This window comes from Plecotus auritus (assembly GCF_963455305.1).
Source record: "Plecotus auritus genome assembly, chromosome: 1".
In the NCBI taxonomy this organism is placed as follows: Eukaryota; Metazoa; Chordata; class Mammalia; order Chiroptera; family Vespertilionidae; genus Plecotus; species Plecotus auritus.
Genome location: NC_137770.1, coordinates 87,368,682 through 87,381,911, shown reverse-complemented (window position 1 = coordinate 87,381,911; position 13,230 = coordinate 87,368,682).

Sequence of the window (13,230 nt, the reverse complement as noted above, 5' to 3'; positions counted from 1 at the left end):
TATTCATAGTGAACGTTTATGACACTGGCATGGTCTGACATATTTACAGAAAATCAGTGTTTACAGAATAAAGAAGAGGATGGCAAGAGTAGAAGAGAGGCATTTAGAAGGCTATAGTTATAATCCAGGAAAGAGGTAATATAGTTTAGATCAGGGTGGTAGTAATGGAAATAATGAGAAGTGGTGAGAATATGGACTTTGATGGAAAAGCTGACAAGATTTGTTAATGAATTTTATGGGGGTTATAAGAGAAAGAACAACTGGGGAGATATATGTGTTATTTAATGATATTAGTAAGACTACAGGAGACATCTGCTTAGAAGGGGGGGGCAGTGATTCAAGAACTTGGTTTTATTCAATTAATGATATTTACTGGGTCATCTAACCAGAAAGATTTGAAGATTGGCAGGCTTCAAGATCAGCTTATAGGTCATTTGATCTTAGTGACTCAATCAAGTCATCAAAGACTCCTCTTTTCTTTCCATTTTCCCATCACTGTTACTCACAGTCAGAGTCTTTCCAAGGATGGCTGCCTATATGGTCAAAGGATAACTGCCATCAGAAATTGAAGGTGTATGTCTTCACATGCAGTAGGACAATCAGGATAACTCTCACCACCACAGACAAAAATGTCTTAAAAGTCTTGAGACTGCTGAAAGAATCTTTCCTAAGCCAACCCTTGTGCCTCAGAAAATGTCAAGAAAAGCATTGAGTGGATTAAGCCAAGATTACTTTCAAACCAATCCCTGTCTAAAATGGTATTGTGGGATTACCTGAGTGGTCAGCCCAATTTTCTGTTACAGGAGGAGGAAAGGTTATTCCAACCTAAACCAAATGGTTGCTACATAGTCAGAGAAGAGTGAAAGATGTTATAAAGACAGGCACAATGCCCACTATAAATGCACAGAAGGCCAAATGACATAAAATTAAATACTAGATGCAACTATTTTTACAAATTCTTTGACAATTCATATCCTGGGGAAATTTCACTGTTATTTCTATTGAGGTTCCCCAACAGAAAAGGGGTTTCATGCTGCATAAACCCCTTTCCCTAAAAATATTTCTTATTATCTCCTCTTCATATTACTTCTCAGGCTCCCTAAATGCCTTTACCCAGTGTTTCCACCAGAATATTCAAAATTCATTTCACTTGTCAGTTCATTATGCAGAGAAATTAGCTTTAAGCCAGTTTTGTATATATAAAATTCATTGGCCTGTAAAAGGAAGAAATGTTCACTCCAGATATGAACACCTTAGCAGAACAAAAGAACTTACAGATGTTTTGAAATTTTGTTTCTTTTCTTTAAACACATATAATTTTTATTCTTTCCCTATCAAGCTCTGTAAGTGAAGGGGAACTTATATGGATCTTTTTAAAGAGATACAAATTGCCAATAGAAAACAGAAGCAGCAAGACAGCTCGGATTATGTGTGTTTTTCTGGTAATTTTTTTTGTTTATTGTTTTAAAAAGATGTTTCCCATCTTTTACAATAATTATCTAGTGAATCAGTAACTATAAATAAGCTATGTACGAAGTGCTTTAATAATAGCTAAGTAGAATGGGCATCTAATTCTGCCCAGCATGGTGGTAAGAACAGGTATTGAGTATCCTATAAACAATATTGAAGTTACAGACAGTTCCTAAGAGACAAATTGTATTCCAAAAAGATAAGTCTAACCATTATGGAGAAGCAGTTAGGAGAAGGAGGAGTAAAACTAGATGCCATGCAGTCAGTTAGGAAGCTACAATAGCCTGGTAAAGACAGGATGAGGGACTGGCCCAAAGCAGTGACGGACAGGTTGGAAAGAGGCCCCAGTTCACAGATAATTATGAAGTTGAATTATTATGTTGCCTCTCTAATATTTTAAACAAAACTCACTGTAGCAATATGTGGGTGATAGTATAAAGACTGAACAACTGGTTAATTTTGCTACATCCTTTGGGATTTTATTATTTTGCTAACATCTTTTTGTTCTTCCATTACCAACACCTGAAATTTGCTTCCCATTAAAATACAGTCTGGTTAAATCAATCAAGATGATTTGTTTCCCTCCATTTTCTTCCGTTTAGACCAATGAGATAGATCTTCTCTGAAATTTGTGATGGGGCTGGGGGTAGCATCTATTGACCTGATGAGACTATTCTGCTCTTTTAGATTTTTCAGATTTCCTTTTAAGTAAGCTAACCTATATCTCCCTATACCCTCCCCAGAAATTTTTCTCTGCCTCTATTAGCTAGGGCAGCCTTCTATTCCTTAAAAGGAAATTAAATAATATAAAAGTAAGATAAAAACTAATGGGTCAAGACATAACAGGGCTAAGATACGAACCCAGGTCTCTTAATACTCAGTCTAGTGGCTTTTGTATCATGCCATGATCCCTACAAATATTGAACAAGGGAAAATGTTCTTCAAACATAAGAAATATATAGTGTCTAATAGAAATGTGTTCAACACTAGAATAAATTATAAAGTAAAGAAAGATATAGTAAGGCTTAGATCCCATGGGACAATGGCAAAGAACAAATTAGATATTATGAATCCTAGGACGTTATGATAATACAACTACCTTAGCCATGTCTGCGAATTCTATGAAAATACTGAGCAAATCTAATTTAGTCCTGGGGGTCTAGCAGTGATGGACCACATGCCAAGTTCATGGACCTTATCATCAAAATAATCTTGGAAATTCTGAACGATCACTGCTGCTGCTGCTGCTGTTGCTGCAAAATTTCATTTTGTGGTTTGTGAGTGAATTAAAAAACTTCCATTAAGACTTTAAATTGGTGCTTTTGCAAATAATAAGAAGCCTAGTTGGGTAAATTTAAAGTCATCTTCTAGGTTCACTCAATGTGTAATAATAAAATTTAATGGAACCAGCAAGCTCTTTTCTGCTCAATTTGCCCCCAAGTTTAGCTGATGGCCAGGCTCCAGTGACTACCTCAATCTTTCTGGATTATGGGAATGAAGGAACTTTCTAATTTATCAACTAAGAAATCAAGCTGAAATTTACAATACATGAACTTGGTTGCTGGGGGTTGGGGGGTGGGGGGTGGGCGGGATGTGGATTTTAAGAGAAACAAACCAACATATTGAAAAATCCTGGAAGTTGAATATCAGTGCTGAAAACTTTGGAAGATCGCCAGAAAGTATTTTGGCAGAAGATAGTCAAGTTTAGAAGAGCTAACTTTAGAATGAGGAAAGACAGTTAACTGGAGAAAAAGCAAAAACAAAGGTGAATAAAGAGGGGGGGGGGATGTAAAGGAATAATCAGAGTTTAATTCAAGAGGAGACATCGACAATCCCTTTTTTTAATGAATAAAAAAGAACACCCCCCCCCCAAAAAAAAAAGTACAAGTTTCCTTTTCTACTTACTGAAGAATTACTGAAAATGAAAATCCATTGTAACTAAGCAACAACACTGACAATTTATCTAATTTAGTATGTGGTCTAATCAACAGGACAAAATAAGAATTTTGGGAAATACATGCATTTTCCTTGACCCTGACCAAATATATCTGAAAACTACGGGCCATATGTTCTCTGAGCCCCCTTTATGGAGGTGGCTTTTTTTTTTTTTCCTCATAAAGGCATTTTATTTAGATTCCAAATAACCCAAAGCAGAGAAAAGAGGTAACAAAGTTTTTCCATCCTCTTATAAGCTGGGACCCCAAGTCTCTGGCTCCAGCCAGAGGAGCAGGGGACCAGGCCGGGGTCCGGGTACCTCAGGCCACCATGCACCCCTCCCCACCCGGGCCCTCCTCTCTGAAGCAGAGGAAAACCGAGCACTAATACAGGAAAAGAAAGCGAGACATAAAAGGAAACAATCCAAGGAGACAGGCAGCACACACCTTGGGTGAGACAGTCTCCGGTCAGGAGGTGCCCCATAGGCGCACACAGTCCGGCCTGGTGAGATAAAACTTGCAAATCTGTGCGTCCGGGGACTTGGTGTCAGGCCTCTACGTGGCCACCGTTTTCCTCTGAGTCCCCGAAGCAGTTGTCGGCCTGGGCCCCGGCGTGGACTTCACGGTTCTCAGCGCAATGGACACAGAAGAGGTCTGAGCGTCCAAGCGTGGTCTGCACGCAGCGCCGCCAGCGTGGGCGGCTTTCCGCCCGCAGGCTCTGAGTCCACCGTCCCGGGACCTGCTTCTGGCGAGGCCTGCGAACTCCCCGCCGGAGCCTGTGCTCTCTTTCCACTTCCCTGTGTATCAGGAAGGCAGGTGAGAAGGTGCTGGGTTCCTTCAGGAGAGAGATGAAGCGCAGGCGGACAGTCCTGAGGTTCCGGGTGGAGTTCCTTCTCTGGGTGCAGCTCCCTGCTCTGGGGTGAAGGGTGGGGCATGGCCACGGGGTGTGGGATGGAGATGCACAAGTGCCCGGAACCAAGCAGTGGGTGGGAGCTGCAGGCTTGCCTTGAAGTAGCCACCATCCTAGTAGGTGTTGGGGGACCGAAGATGGCCACCTCCCCATTGTACAGGTCTCCTCTGTCCACCAGAGTCACCTAGAAACTCCACCGATTCCTCCTACAGCCCCTTGAGCTGGAGCAGCAGCGCCTGCTGCAAGCTGGGCACTAGCAGTCTGAGCAGGAAACTGCTTATCTTCGCAATGCAGATGGCAGGAGAGCACAGCAATATTTCTAGATGTATTCTTTAAGTATACAGTTAATTTATTTGAGACATTGTTTATTAATTGAGTCACAGAATAAATAATACGAGAGGAGGTTGTGAATTAATTGTGAAAAGTATTTCACAGCAGATAGCATTTAAACATAATGGAGAAACCTAAAAGTTTAAAAAGCAGAAGATAAAGGAACTTCCTTGATAACCAACTGGAAAGTAATTTCAGTTCCTATATATTGAGTTTATTTCCCTCCTATAAAAGATTATTTTGTTTTTGTTTTTGCTTATCTGGATGACAATCCGTGGCAGAGGTGTAATGATATGTTATAAATATGGCTTCACGGTTTTTGCCTTTCATTTTTAAAAAAACATTATTACTTTTATGTGCTATGGAAAGTTACTTTAATAATTAAACTGTGTAAATATACTACATTATCTAGCTTGTATTATAGGTGCATTCAGAGTACAACTAAAAGTTTTAATTATCAAAATTGGAAGAATAAAAGTAACTTCTACACCAGAGATGTTTAAAAAATTGTTAGTTTACAAACCTAAATTGACATGTTTCTCTCTTTAAACATTTTTTAAATTAAATTGATTGGGGTGACACTGTTCGACATGACCATATAGGTTTCAGGTGTGGGTTTCTATGTTACATGATCTGTCTATTGCACTGTGTGCCCACCACCCAAAGTCAATTGTCACCATATTTTAGGACCCTTTCCCTCTGGCAATCACCACACTGCTGTTTGAGCTCACGAGTTTCAGTTTTATATCCCGCATAGAAATGAAATCATATAGTTCTTAGCTTTATCTGACTGACTTATTTCACTTAGCATAATAATCTCAAGGTCCGTCCATGTTGTTGTTACAAATGGCAGTATTTCATCCTTTCTTATGGCTGAGTAGTATTCCATTCTTCTTTATCCAGTCCTCTGTCACAGGACACTTTGGCTGTCTACATGTCTTGGCCACCATGAATACTGCTGCAATGAACATAGGGGTGCATATATCTTTGTAAATACATGATTTTGAGTTTTTCGGGCATATACCCAGGAGATGGATTACCGGGTCGTATTTTTAATTTTTTGAGGAATTGCCAGATTACTTTCCATAGAGATTGTACCAGACTACATTCCCACCAGCAGTGAATGTAGGGTTCCCTTTCCCCACAGCCTCTCCAACACTTGTAATTGCTTGTCTTGTTGATAATGGCCACTCTAATAGGTGTGAAGTGGTATCTCATTGTAGTTTTGATTTGCATTTTCCTAAAGCAAACTAGAGAAATTTGATTTACTAGTGAGATTGAACATCTTTTCATATATCTATTGATTGTTCATAAGTCTTCTTGGGAAAAGTGAATTTTCAGGTCCTTTGCCCACTTTTTGATTGGGTTGATTGTTTGGTGTTGAGTTTTATGAGTTCTGTATATATTTTGGAAATTAAACCTTTGTTGGAGCTACTGTTTGCAAATATCATCTCCCTCTGGTTGGCTACCTCTTTGTTTTGTTGTCAGTTTCTTTTGTTGTGCAGAAGCTTTTTAGTTTTATATAGTACTTTACTTCCCTTGCCTTTGGGGTCAAGTTCATAAAATGTTCTCTACGGCCAAGGTCCATAAGTTTGGCATTTTATTTTCTACTATGTAACTTATTGTTTCAGGTCTTATATTTAGGTCTTTGATCCATTTTGAATTAATTTTTGTACAGGGGGACAAACTGTGATCCAGTTTCATTCGTTTGCATGTGGCTTTCCAGTTTTCCCAACACCATTTATTGAAGAGACTATTTTTACTCCATTGTGTGTTTCTGACTCCTTTGTTGAAAATTATCTGTCCATATACATGTGGTTTTATTTCTGGGCTCTCTATTCTGTTCCATTGATCTGTGTGTTCGTTTCTCTGCCAACACAATGCTATTATAATTATTGTAGCTTTGTAGTATAATTTGAAGTCAGGTAGCAGGATACCTCCTGGTTCGTTCTTTTTTTCTCAGGATTGTTTTGCCTATACGGGGTCTTTTATGGTTCCATATAAATATGATGATTTCTCATTCTATTTCTTTAAAAAAATGACATTGGGCCAAATGTCATTAAACATTTAGACTCCTTATGAACTATTGTTAAATTTATTTAAGCTTTGCTTCAACAGTAAATGTTTTGAAATATTAATCTTTCTAAAGCATTCCTCTATTCTCAAATAATCTCTAACCCTGCTGTATTGTATACTAGTATATGAATTTCAACATAATATTTAATAATTGCCATCATCTGTGTAAGCAGATGTCAACTATTAGAAAAATGGTGTAACTGTAAATTTACTATCCCTACCAACTATATTTTCTACAAGATATTGATGACCAATGCATTGGGTCTATTTGCATAGCATAAAAGGGTCAAATTGGTTAGTTCCTCTGCAATTTTTATTTTTTTCATTGTTTGGAGAGTGACATCTATTGTTTTACAATTAAACCGATTTCTATCCTGAATGGAAAATGTGAAAAAATGGAACACATGTTCCTAGACTTAATTGAGCCTTTCCTATTATAAAATATTATAATGATTGCATTATTTCAATGACTCAAAGCTAAATAAAGATGTTTAATATAAAATATTTAAATAAATATCAACACCTGAATATAAGATACCTATAAGCTAAATTAGAGCTTAGCTCAACAATGAATTTATTGGTGAGGACACTTGTGTTAGGGATTACTTTTGGTCTATTATCATTCCAATCACTGAATTTATAAAGTGAAAACCTTTCACTAACTATAGGCCCTTATCAGAAAAAAACCTTTTGCTTTTTCCTCAATTCTTCTAATGAGCTCTATAATAACTCCATTGAATGACAGTTTTCCAAGAGCTAAACAGAATATAGCATTTTTATAAAATATGTTTTTAACTGATTTTTAAGAGAGAGGAAGTGAGAGGGAGCAAAAGAAAGCACTGATGTGAGAGTGAAACTCAATTGGCTGCCTTCTGCACACCCCCACCAGGGATCCACCCCAAAACCCAGGGCCCAGGAATCAAACAGGCAACCTTTTGGTGCATGGGATAGTGCTCAACCAACTGAGGCACATTGGGGCAGGGCAGGCTTCCATCCCTTAAACTCCTTCAATTTCTAATTATTTAATGGCTAATTTACATTGAGAGGATATTCTTTTCTAAAATCTGTGGTTATACAACCAGATTATCTTAACTGAGGCTCCTAACTTTACTTTATCCCTTCATGACATTAGAATTATTCAGGTTAGGAAGGATAATTCGTAATAAAGATATACAGATAAATACTCCAATAATTTGGGGTCTCAATAGCTGACTAATTCTGTTTGGGAAAGGGACCTAATTTTTAACAACTCTATGCAATTCACTTACCATCTCTTGTTTTTATTTTCCTTCTTTATACAAAAATTGAGGAAGATGGTCCTTTGGGTTATTTTAAGCTGTTATATTTCATTCTATTCTCAAGAGTAAAATTCTTGAATTCATGAAGGTACAGCTTTCCTAACTTTGCACTGATTATAAACCTATTATGTGTCAGACTTCATGATAGACACTCTTTTTCAAAGTAGAATTTATTTTTTAGGATAGTTTTAGATTTACAGAAAAAAAATTTTGATGATAATACAGAGTTCATTTATGCCCTGCATTGCAATATCTTGTTTATATCTGACATTAGTATGGATCATGAACTAACTTAAGTCCATACTTTATTCAAGTTTCCTTAGTTACCTTACATAGCTGACCTTTGAACAAAACAGATTTGAATTTCATGGGCACACTTATACATGTATTTTTTTCAATAATTACATGCAGTTCTGTAAATGTATTTTTTCTTTGTTATTATGTTCTTTATTAATATTCACTTTTCTCTAGTCTCCTTTATTTCAAGAATACAGTATACAATCCATGTAACATAAAATATGTGTTAATTGACTATAGATGTTATCATTAAAGCTTCCAGTCAACAGTAAGTTATCAGTAGTTAAGCTTTGGGAGAGGGAAAAGTTATAAGTGGATTTTTGACAGCACAAGTGGTGGGCACCCCATTCCCATTGTTACAGAAAACCAGAGAAGAACCAAGCAATACTTAGAGAGATGGAGTTACATTTATTACGCACGGGTCCAGAGGAAAATGTCTCTCAAATTCTGGGCCCCAACATGGAGGAACTTTCCCTATTTATATGTTTTTTACCTTCTTTGTGTCCCAAATATGGGGTGTTTCCAGCCCCCTTTGCAAGTTCTTAAAGAGCCCCTATGTGCTGGGGCCTTGAGACCTCAACCAAAGGCCTGGCCTGGTGCCAGCATTGATAATTTCGTTCGGGGAAGGTTTAATGGCCTCTCTGAAGTGAGAGTAGTTTTATTTTCCTTATTATTTAAGCAAGCAAGCATTTACAGAAGCCTAATAGCAGGGTTAAAATTTCAAACAGCAGTTTTTATATGAGATGGATGCTTCACCATGTTGTTCAAGATCTTTTTCTGTTCCAAGATTTTGTTGTCATATCTCTTAGGCTCTTCTTGACTGTGCCAATTTTTCAGATTTTCCTGTTGTTTTTTTTTTATGACCTTGACAGTTTTGAGGAATACATGTCAAGTATTTTGTTCAATGCTCCTCAGTTGGAATTGTTTTTTATTGTTTGTTTTTTCCACATAGTTAGATTGGGGTTATGGGTTTTAGGGAGGAAAACCATAAAGATAAAACCATTTCATCACATCTATTAAGGACACATCATCAACTTATTTGTAACCTAATATTGATGTTGGTGTTGACCTGGCTGAGGTAGTGCTTGTCAGGTTTTCTCATTGCTCATTTCCCCCCTTTCCATGTTGTTTTTTTAAAAGGAAGAAAATCACTATACATACCTCACACTTAAGGAGTTGGAAATGTTCCCTTCTAAAAAGACAGTGTACCTGGATAAATTATTTGTAATTTTTCTACAAGATTTGTCTTGTCTCCCTAAGTTATTTATTTATTTATTCATTCATTCATTCAAATATTTATTTATATCAGCATGGACTCATGGGCATTTATTTTATACTTTGGATTATAACCCATCCTTTATTTTGTTGCTCAAAATTGTCCAGGTTTGGCCATTTCTAATTCTTTTGGTTGGCTCTGTTAACAATTCAACATACCTGGTCAGTGGAGATTTTTGTTTTATTTGTTTTGTTTTGAGCACTTCAGGCTGCTATAATGAAATACCATAAATTAGGTAATTTAAAGATTAAACAAATACTTTTTATCTTTAAACTGGAAGTCCAAGATCAGGGTACCAGCATGATTGGATTCTGGTGAGAACCCTCTTCTGGGTTATTGACAATTGACTTATCATATTATTCTCCAATGGCAGAAAGAGAGAGAGAGAGAGCTACATCTCTTGCCTCTTCTTAGAAGTATAGTAATCCACCCGCATGACCTAATACCTCTCAAAGGCCACAATTCCAAATACTATCACACTGAGGATTAGATTTCAATATATAAGTTTAGGCAGTAGGTACAAAGTTTAATCCATAACATTTCCTTACTTTCTAGTACCACATAATGATCTAGACCCACCTTACATAATTCCTGATCCAGTCCTATTTATCCAAGAAGCACTGGTTCCTTTTGTTGGATAAGGGGATTGGAAACCAAAATCTGGGTGCTAGATATACTTGTTGCTACTGGGTTGTCATTAATCTATGATTTCTCAGTTGACAGGAAGAACTATATTTGGCTATACTTCCCTGTGTACAATATATTTCTATATGTAAACCATCTATTTCTAGGCTAAACATGAATTCATAATGATGTCTCCAGCTCTGATCCTTTACCATACAGAACATTGTAGCTCTTCCTCTTTCTTATCTCTAACCTCTATACTTTATTTAGTTGTTCAATTCAAACACACACACACACACACACACACACATACACACACACACATTTTATTTTATTATTTTTATTTTTTTATATTTATTTTATTTTTATTATTTTTTAAAATTCTCACCCAAGAATATTTTTCCATTGATTTTTATTTTTATTTTTTAATTTAATAAATCTTTATTTTTCAGATTATTACAATTCCCTTTCCCCCCCGCCCCCATAGCTCCCCTCCACCAGGTTCCTACCCCACCCTCTGCCCTTACCTCCCCGCACTGTCCTCATCTTTAGGTGTACGCTTTTTGTCCAGTCTCTTCCTGCACACCCCACTCCCCTTTTCCCCCAAGAATTGTCAGTCCACTCCCTTTCTATGCCCCTGATTCTATTATATTCACCAGTTAATACTGTTCATCAAATTTTTTATTCCCTTGGTTTTTAGATTGACTTGTTGATACATACTTGTTGTTCATAATTTTTATCTTTATCTTTTTCTTCTTCTTCCTCTTCTTAAAGAATACCTTTCAGCATTTCATATAATTCTGGTTTGGTGGTGATGAACTCCTTTAGCTTTTTCTTATCTGTGAAGCTCTTTATCTGACTGTCAATTCTGAATGATAGCTTTGCTGGGTAGAGTAATCTTGGTTGTAGTTTCTTGCTATTCATCACTTTGAATACTTCTTGCCATTCCCATCTGGCCTGCATAGTTTCTTTTGAGAAATCAGCTGACAGTCATATGGGTGCTCCCTTGTAGGTAACTGTTTTTCTCTTTCTGCTTTTAATATTCTCTCTTTGTCTTTTGCTCTTGGCATTTTAATTATGAGTCTTGGTGTGGTCCTCTTTGGATTCCTTTTGTTTGGGGTTCTGTGTGCTTCCTGGACTTGTAAGTCTATTTCTTTCACCAGGTGGGGGAAGTTTCCGGTCATTATTTCTTCAAATAGGTTTTCAGTATCTTGCTCTCTCTCTTCTTCTGGCACCCCCATAATTCTGATGTTGGTATGCTTGAAGTTATCCCAGAGGCTTCTTATACTATCTTCAACTTTTTGGATTCCTTTTTCTTTTTGCTTTTCCGGTTGAGTGTTTTTTGCTTCTTTGTATTCCAAATCTTTGACTTGGTTCTTGCAATCCTCTAGTCTGCTTTTAGGTCTCTGTATAATATTTTTTATTTCAGTCAGTGTATGCTTAATTTCTGGTTGATCCTTTTTCATATCCTCGAGGGTCTCGTTAAATTTATCGGCCTTTCCTAGGAAATTTTTGAAAAACCTTATAACCATGGTTTTGAACTCTATATCCAGTCATTTACTTTCCTCCATTTCCTTAATTTGTGACCTGCCTCTCTGTCTCCGCATTTTGGCTGCTTCCCTGAGTTGATGGAGTGGCTTTGTGTGCTAGATGTCCTATAGGGCTCTGTGGCTCAGCCTCCCCAGTTACCTGAGGTGGAACTCTTGGTGCACCCCTTTGTGGACTGTGTGTGCAGTCTTCTTGTAGTTAAGCCTAGATTGTTGTTAGTATCACTGGGGGGAGTTGACCTCCAAGCCAATTGGCTGTGAGGATCAGCTGTGTCTCCGCTGGGAGAGCTTCTATGCTCAGCTTGGATGGGGGGAGTCTCAGGGTGGAGCAGACAGCCTTGGTTTCCCGTCAGCCCCGCCCTACGAGGCCCCTGTGTCTCAGTTTCCCGCTGGCAATGGCTGCACGCACCTCTGAGAGAAGGCTGCCCTTGAGTTTTGCCCGCTGCCAGACAGTCCAATTTCTCCCTGAATGAGTCTGGGTGCCCAAAGTCTCACCCGGAACTGGAGTTCAGTGCAGTCGGGGGGTTTGCTGCCCGCCCTCTCCGCTCACTGCGAGTAAGCCACCCGCGTATTCAGCCGCCCATTCAGCCACCCGCCCTTTTCGCGTGTGCGTGTCTCCGCACCTCTGTTCTCCACAGCTCCTCTGGGTCTCAGTGTCCTTTTATCTTTCCTTCTAATTGTAGAATTTCCACTCAGCCAGGTTTCCGGTGGTTCTGGACGATGTCTGCTCTGTCTTCCAGTTGCAGTTTTGAAATTGTTGTGCGAGGCAGCAGTATAGGTATTTACCTATGCCACCATCTTGGTTTCTCCACACACACATTTTAGTTGTTCAGTTGTTCATTCCCCACCCCCCCACCGCGCGCGCGCGCGCACACACACACACACACACATTTATATATAAACACTGTTAACTCTTACCCCTTCTAATTTGTGTAACTGCTACTGGTCAAAAAAACCTTTAATTACTTTGTGATTTCAAACCTCATTTGTCTTCTTTAAGTAACTGGAAAATATTCTATAGATAAAAATTATGAAAGTCAATTTATGAAATGTACACTTACTTTTAAGCTTATCTCAAATTGAGAAAATACATTTTCAACCAATTATCTCTAAAGTTATTTAAACTCTTTCAAAAATTTATGTTAATCTTATTTAAGATTTCAAATACACTTAAAGATACTTCAATATTATTTGGCAAAAAATACTAGTATTTAAAATGTTTAAACATTTCTAATAATATTTTCTGATATAAGTATGTTATAGTTTTGTCTTAAGATAAGGTAACCATAAAATTTGTCATCCAAAGAAGTACAGTTTTAAGAATAAAAAGGGATAATAATAAAAATCATAATGATAATAATAATGAGACAATGTACATAAGCCTAGACCAAGGGTTAAATGTAACCTTAATTTTAAAAATGAGTAAAGGATTACCAAAATTACTCAAAAGTTTTCTAAATACCTAACG